Genomic DNA, 8,803 nt, shown 5'->3' on the forward strand with positions numbered 1-8,803 from the left:
CTAATAACCACCTGATATATTTACCTGAGAATCACCTGATATATTTACCTGAGAACCACCTGATATATTTACCTGAGAATCACCTGATATATTTACCTGAGAATCACCTGATATATTTACCTAATAACCACCTGATATATTTACCTGAGAATCACCTGATATATTTACCTGAGAATCACCTGAAATATTTACCTAATAACCACCTGATATATTTACCTGAGAATCACCTGATATATTTACCTGAGAATCACCTGATATATTTACCTGAGAATCACCTGATATATTTACCTAATAACCACCTGATATATTTACCTGAGAATCACCTGATATATTTACCTGAGAACCACCTGATATATTTACCTGAGAATCACCTGAAATATTTACCTAATAACCACCTGATATATTTACCTGAGAATCACCTGATATATTTACCTGAGAATCACCTGATATATTTACCTAATAACCACCTGATATATTTACCTGAGAATCACCTGATATATTTACCTGAGAATCACCTGATATATTTACCTAATAACCACCTGATATATTTACCTGAGAATCACCTGATATATTTACCTGAGAATCACCTGATATATTTACCTAATAACCACCTGATATATTTACCTGAGAACCACCTGATATATTTACCTGAGAACCACCTGATATATTTACCTAATAACCACCTGATATATTTACCTGAGAATCACCTGATATATTTACCTGAGAATCACCTGATATATTTACCTGAGAATCACCTGATATATTTACCTGAGAATCACCTGATATATTTACCTAATAACCACCTGATATATTTACCTGAGAATCACCTGATATATTTACCTGAGAACCACCTGATATATTTACCTGAGAATCACCTGATATATTTACCTAATAACCACCTGATATATTTACCTGAGAACCACCTGATATATTTACCTGAGAACCACCTGATATATTTACCTAATAACCACCTGATATATTTACCTGAGAATCACCTGATATATTTACCTGAGAATCACCTGATATATTTACCTGAGAATCACCTGATATATTTATCGATTCCCGACCCATGGTCCTTTCCGGATCCCACCCCGACTCTCTCTCCCACCCTCCTGTCACTGTCCTATCCGATTAAAGGCAAAAAGCCCCCCCCCCAAAAAAAATATGAACCTAATATTCTAGGACATATTTACCTGTTCATCAGATTCTCAGGTAAACTGTAGTCATGTATTTTTTGATATTGTGATATCTTAGGAGTGTTTATGATGCATGTTATGCTTTTTGGGCTTCTCCCTTTCCTGTAGTGTGTTATTTATGTGTGTGTGTAATATGTCTGCAAAAGCTGAAATCCCAAAGTTCAGACTAAAGGGAGATTCTCTCCCATATCCCTCCCCCCTGCCTGAAACGCCTCGATTGGATTCCTTTCTTTACTTCCTGGTTCAGTTCCGTATCACACTGACCTCACCGTGATAAGGAACTGAACTCAGCCAATAGCAGCGCGAGCCGCTCCGTAAAGCCGACCCGAGCGGAGGAGCCATGGCGAGGAGACGCTGCCACTTTCGCTGCGAACCAAACCTTCCTTTGTTTTCTTACCTCAGGAAGAAGATGTGAAGAACAAGAATTGAGGAGCTGTTGTGGGAGTTGAGCCGCAAGCACACGTCTAGCCTCGACAAAGCAGCAAGCTAACGCTATCAATGCTACGCTACCAAGCTTTCAGGCTGTATGCACACTACCTTTACCTGAACTGTGCAGAAATACGGAGATGGTTTTTCATCAACACGTTAACCTCTTAAACCCAGACGCAGCAACCTGTAAGAAACAGCGTCTCAGGACATGTTAACTTTTAACAACCTATGTGGCATACCCACTGAACGGGAAGAAGCTCAGCCACCAGACCATAGTAACCATTTCTACCAAACCGAAACATAATTCCAACACCAAGCATCTAAATCAGCACTGAACGAAAACGAGCTAACGCTACACAGCACCGAGTGAGCTACGGCCTTTTTTTTTACTTCATGCTCGCTGCACAAACCACATATCATATGAAGCCTGAGATTCCACGGATTCCATTTGTATAAGTCTCATCACTGTACGACCAGAACTCACTGAACCAGCAGCCAAGAAAGAGCAGGAAACCTGCTTCCCTTCACAGAGCCATAGCTATGAGCAGTCTTTCTGTCTGAGATCAAAAGATGTGTTCAAGGTCACAAAAAACGCTGCTGAAGGTCAACGTCTCTGCTGAAGGTCAACGTCTCTGCTGAAGGTCAACGTCTCTGTGTCGCTGTGAGATGATGACTGATAATCCATCAGTATTTATTTGCAATGTTGGGCAAGGTACTTCCAGCATGTAATCCAGTACCTGTTCCTTACTCCTGTCTTCTTAAAGTAATACATTACATCATCACTCTCTGAACTGTGATGCGTTACACTACTCTGAGTTACTCTGAGTGACTCTCACCAGAATAACCTCTAAAGTTTGGCTTTAAATGCTAACATGTAGTTTACTGCAGCTCAGTAATTAAAGCTCTCTATCTGGCAGTACATGCTGAACATGAGGAAAGAGCTAGAGGTTAAACTGCTGCTCCGTTTCAGTGGGCTGGATAATATGTGATACCGGTACCGTGACGTCTCTGTGTGTCATTAATAACATGTGAGTGGAGCCTCTGCACGGCCCTGTGACCTGCTGGATAGGAACCAGTCTCTATGCAGCGTTAGCTCACCTGGTCATTGGTGAGTTAACAGGGGTTTGGCTGACAAGCTTTCTAAAAGCCATAGATCCACAGAGGACAGAGGCTGCAGATCTTCAACACTCTGTCACGAGTCTCTGAAGGTCTCTGGGTTCAAGCAGCAGACCCAGAGAGAGTGACCCTCTGTTGCTTCGGCCTGCAGCTCTGCATCGAGAGTCTGCAGCTCTTCATCGAGAGCCTGCAGCTCTGCATCGAAAGCCTGCAGCTCTGCATCGACAGCCTGCAGCCCTGCCTCGAGAGCCTGCAGCTCTGCATGGTGAATCTGTTCCTGCAGCTCTGCATGGTGAATCTGTTCCTGCAGCCCTCTGAACCAATAGGAAACACGGATGATGCCATCTCCCTCACCCTCCACACTGCCCTCTCCCACCTGGACCAGAGGAACACTTCTGTGAGAATGCTGTTTATTGACTACAGTTCAGCATTCAACACCATTGTGCCCTCCAAGCTCATCATTAAGCTCAGGGACCTTGGGCTCCACAGCGCCCTCTGTGACTGGATCCTGAGCTTCCTAACGGGCAGATCCCAGGCAGTGCGGATGGGGAACATCACATCCTCCACCTTGACCCTCAACACCGGAGCCCCTCAGGGTTGTGTGCTCAGCCCTCTCCTCTACTCCCTGTTCACGCACGACTGCGTGGCCACACACAGCTCCAACACCATCATCAAGTTTGCTGACAACACGACCGTCATCGGCCTGATCACAGACGGCGACGAGACGGCGTACAGAGAGGAGGTCAGAGCCCTGACATCTTGGTGCCAGGACAACAACCTCCATCTCAACGTCAACAAAACAAAGGAGCTGATTGTGGACTACAGGAAGAGGCAGAGAGAGGCACACACACCCATCACCATCGACGGGACTCCTGTGGAGAGAGTCAGCAGCTTCAGGTTCCTCGGGGTAAACATCAGTGAGGACCTGACATGGACACATCACACCAGGGTCATATCCAAGACGGCTCGACAGCGGCTCTTCTTCCTCCGCAGGCTGCGGAAGTTCAACATGGACTCCAGGATACTCTGCAACTTCTACAGGTGCACCATCGAGAGTATCCTGACTGGCTGCATCACCGCCTGGTATGGCAGTTGCACCGCCCTCAACCGTAAGACTCTACAGAGGGTGGTGAAAACTGCTCAGCACATCACCAGGACGGAGCTGCCATCCATGGAGGACCTCTACACCCAGCGGTGTAGGAAGAAGGCCGGTAGGATATTAAAGGACCCCCATCACCCCAGCAACAATCTGTTCTGTCTGCTGCCGTCTGGCAGACGGTACCGCAGCATCCGGACCAAGACCACCAGACTCAGAGACAGTTTTATACCACAGGCTATAAGACTGCTGAACTCCTGAGCTCTGTGGATGTCTGCTCTCATCTGTTTATAGTACACACACACACACACACACACACATATATCTATATTATACATATCTGCCATATACATCTGTTATACGTAATATATGCATCTGTCCATACCTCCTCATTCCACAGAGTAAAGTATTTAAATACTCTCAATGTATTCCACATATGTATATATTTCACATCCTCAAATCTTTACTGTTGTTATTGTAAATATTCTTCTCTCTTTTTGCACTACTTTATTTATCTTATCTGCACCATGTATGTTGAGTTGTTGGAGGAGCATGGGACATAAGATTTTCATTGCCAACATCTACGCTGTATATGCTGTGCATATGACCAATAACACCTTGAAACCTTGAAACCTTGAAACATTGAAACAGGCTCACTGAGTTACTATTCTACCTGCAGTTGTTTCTCTGGTGTCGGAATGTCTCGTGATGTTTGTGAGTTCTTAGAAACTAAACACCACATCATTTAAAATGTGTTATAACTGTTAGTGAGAGGTAACAGGTATTAAATTACCCACATTTCAGAAGTACTGCGTTATATTACTGCGTTACATTTAAAAGTAATACATTACTGTACCTCCGGTACTTTTGTAAGGGAGTTACACACAACACTGTTTATTTGTAATAAACTGCTTCGGCACAACAAGCGATGCCATTTTGAAAGTTTTTTTTCAGGGGCGGGACATTTGACAAATCTCTAAGTGGTTAACCAATCACAGCAGAGTCCCCAGTTAACCAATCAGAGCAGAGTGCGCTTTTGCAAAGGTGGGGGCATGACCTCTTCAGAGCGTTTTCAGACTGAGTGAAAAGTGGTCATTTATGCACAGGCAGTGTGAGGAAAATAAAGCGCTGTTTCAACTTTGAAGCATGAAAACATGTCAGAGTGGAGCAACGACACACATATATAAATAATAATAATAATCTCAATTTCTAGAGCGCCTTTCTAGGTACCCAAGACCGCTTTCCATGTTGTGAGGACAGACAGAAAGCAAATAAACAAACAAAAAACTAGCGCAAATAAAAGAATAGAAAAATAGAGTAAATCAAATAGAGAACAGAAATGGTAGAAGAACGGGGGACTAAGATGAGTTAGTGGTCAGAGGCTACGGTGAAGAGGTGAGTTTTTAATGCAGATTTGAAGATGTCCAGGGAGGCAGCATTGCAGATCTCTGCAGGAAGAGCGTTCCAGAGGGTGGGGGCCGCAGCACTGAACGCCCTGTCACCAGCGGTTCGGAGGTGAGTGCGGGGAATAGACAGAAGGCCCGTGTCCGAGGACCGCAGACTCCGTGTAGGGGTGTAGGGATGGAGGAGGTCTGATACTGTGGAGCGAGGCCATGGAGAGACTTGTAGGTGAGGAGGAGGGTTTTGAAAGTGATCCGGGACTTGATTGGTAGCCAGTGAAGGTGGATGAGTGTGGGGGTGATGTGCTGTCATGGTTTGGTGTGTGTGAGAACTCTGGCGGCAGAGTTAATGACATGCTGGAGGCTCTCCAGGGTTTTGCTGGGAACCCCGGAGAGGACCCCTTTGCAGTAGTCGAATCGGGACGTGATGAAGGCATGTATGAGCGTTTCTGCCACAAAGTCGGAGAGTGAAGGCCGGAGTCGGGAGATGTTTTTGAGATGATAGAAAGCAGATTTAGTGACCGATTTGATGTGAGCCTGGAAGGAGAGGGTTGTGTCCAGGATGACCCCCAGGTTGTGGACTTCAGGGGATGGAGAGATGGAGCAGTCATCCACGGAGAGGAGCAGATCTCCAACCTTCCGGAGTTGTGACTTGGGAGCCACAACCATGAGCTCTGTTTTTGTGCTGTTGAGTTTGAGTAGGTTTGACGACATCCAGTGTTTGATGTCCTGTAGGCAGTTGATAAGGGATTGAGGGGGGAGTTGAGTGGAGGGTTTGTGCAGAGATAGAGCTGTGTGTCATCAGTGTGTGAATGGAAGTTGAGACCATGGTGGCGGATGATTTGACCAAGTGGGAGAATATAGATGGTGAAGAGGAGGGGTCCAAGCACAGACCCTTGAGGTACACCTTGGTTGACAGGGGCTGATGGTGAGCTGCAGTCACTGATGGTGACAAAGTGTTGTCGGCTCGAGAGGTAGGACTCGAACCAGGCAAGAGCTGTGTCACTGAGCCCAAGGTGGTCAGACAGGCGGCTGTGGAAGATAGTTTGGTATATAGTATCGAAGGCGAGGAGAGGTCCATGAGGATGAGAATACTGATGAGGACGGAATCAGATGCAATGAGGAGGTCATTTGTGATTTTGATGAGGGCAGTCTCTGTGCTGTGGTGGGCTCTGAAGCCAGACTGAAGGGGTTCATAGAACTCGTGGTTGGACATGTGTTGTTGGAGTTGGACGGCTACTGCTCTTTCCAGGATTTTGCTGAGGAAAGGGAGGTTGGAGATCGGCCGGTGGTTGTTGAGGTCCTCCCGGTCCAAACCAGGCTTTTTGAGGATAGGAGTAACTGAGGCAGTTTTGAGGCTGGGTGGGACTATGCCAGATGACATTGACAAGTTCACTATGTCTACTGTGATGGGGCAGATGGTGTTCCAATAGAGCACACTAGGTCCAGGCTGTGTCCTTTGGTGTGAGTGGGACCTTGGACGTGCTATGTGATGTTGAAACAGTTGAGCAGTGAGATACATTCTGAGGCAAAGGTGCATGTCTTGGAGTTAACATGGATGTTAATGTCACCAAGCAGTAATGTGGATAGCGATCTGGAGTAGACAGAGGTGAGCAGCTCAGAAAACTCAGACATGAAGGTGGTGAAGGCTTTGGGGGGGTGGTATATGACAACCTGTAGTTGCGATGAGCCAGCCAATGAAAAGGCAATACACTCAAATGAGGTTGTATTTACAACAGGGAGCTGTTTTATCAGGATATCCGCTCGATGGGTAACAGCCAGCGCACCACCTCGACCCAAGGAGCGGGGCTTCTGCAGCTAAACATAGCCTGGGGGTGTGGGCTGGTTGAGGGTGAATAAGTCTTGTTGATTTTGCCATTTTTCCGTTAGGCATACAAAGTCCATTTTCCTGTCGTTGAGGATCTCATGAATAAGTGGTGCTTTATTGTTCAGGGAACGGGTATTCCGCAGCATGAATGTGGGAGTGTTGCTTCTGGATGCTGGCGGTGTGGGCAGAATGACACTGTCAACACAGACCAGGGCCTTTAGATGGCCGATGCACCTGTGTGGTTTGTTGTGATGACGTAACGAGCCTAAGACAGTGCGCACCTAGAACCAGCTGGGGAGAGGCTCCGACCCGACCTAAACAAACCTAAGCCGTGAGCCTCTATGGATGTGAAAAGTAGCATAATAGTGGACCTTTAAACAAAAGAAACTGAACAAAAAAAAAAAAAATTAGATGTTTAATTAAAACGTATTATTGTTAGTAATATCTTCATTATTATTCTAATTATTATAAATAATAATAATGTATTTTAATTATTTTATTCTGATTATTATTTGTGACGTTATTTCCTGTAACAGTGACAGTGTAGTCCATGGTTGTGTCAGAGCACCCTCTGCTGGAGAACAGCCCACACTGACATATTTAATACCGCTTTATAATTCCTTCTTTGCATCAGAAAATAAAGAGGATATATTTCATTACAGATAATAAATCACTGACAGCCTCCGAGCTGACAACAGGTTTATATTTACAGTTTTACTTTAAACCAGGGATTCATTAAGATGACATGATGGGAACATATGAACACACCTCTAGAAGTCAGAGGACCCGGATCACCGTAGTTATTCAGGTGACCCGGATCAAACCTGTTCGCTGTAACTGTAAGAGACCCAACGCTGTAGCCACTGTAGAGTCAGACAGAACCCGGATGTACAGAGACCGCTCTCTGGGCGGCTAACGGACAGAGCTAACGGTTACTGTTTAATAACGGGGGACTGACGTCACAGGTTGATCCCGGTCCCGGTAGCAGTTGGTACCAACCCGGGCCAACAGTGTAACCCAGACTTAGCTGAGTTTAACCCGGTTTCCTGAGCCGATGCTAGCGGAGCTAAGCTAACAGAGGAGGAGAGTTCAAAGTCTGTCGGAGTTTATAAAGTTAATAAAGTTGACCCTGCTTTATCCTAACACCGGACCCGGTATGTCCCCTAATCAGAGATAACCTGCTGCACACAGATTTAGCCCACGTTAAACACACTTTAACCCGGGTTTACGGTCTAACAGAGAGAGGCTGTTTACCTGAGAGCAGGACGCGTCCCAATACCCACCTCTCAACTCTAACCTCCTTTCCTCGTAACTCTTTCTCTGTTCGCCTCTCACCTCCTTTCTCTCAACTCTCACCACCTTCTCTGTTCTCCCTGACCCACCTCCTCTCTCCTTCCTTCTGCAGTTTCTGACTCTTGTTTAAGTTACTAAAGGTTGGTCTTCCCCCCCACAGGACAGAACATCTGGTGAAAAGTTTCATATATTAATATCTTCCTCCCTTTCCGTTGGATCTGTCAAGTGTTAACCTTTAAATACAATGTAAACGATCACATGTTTGTTTATAACAGAACTTTCACTTCTTGGGGAAAAAACACAAACACTGAATCATTTAATACATAAAATGTGGTTATTATATTATTGATAGTGATGCAATACAGTGATAAAGACATGCATTAATAATCATTGATAATTATGAAATATAAAATGAGTTAATTTCATCACTTCTTCCCACTCATTG

This window comes from Eleginops maclovinus, chromosome 4, assembly GCF_036324505.1.
Source record: "Eleginops maclovinus isolate JMC-PN-2008 ecotype Puerto Natales chromosome 4, JC_Emac_rtc_rv5, whole genome shotgun sequence".
NCBI classification, from domain to species: domain Eukaryota; kingdom Metazoa; phylum Chordata; class Actinopteri; order Perciformes; family Eleginopidae; genus Eleginops; species Eleginops maclovinus.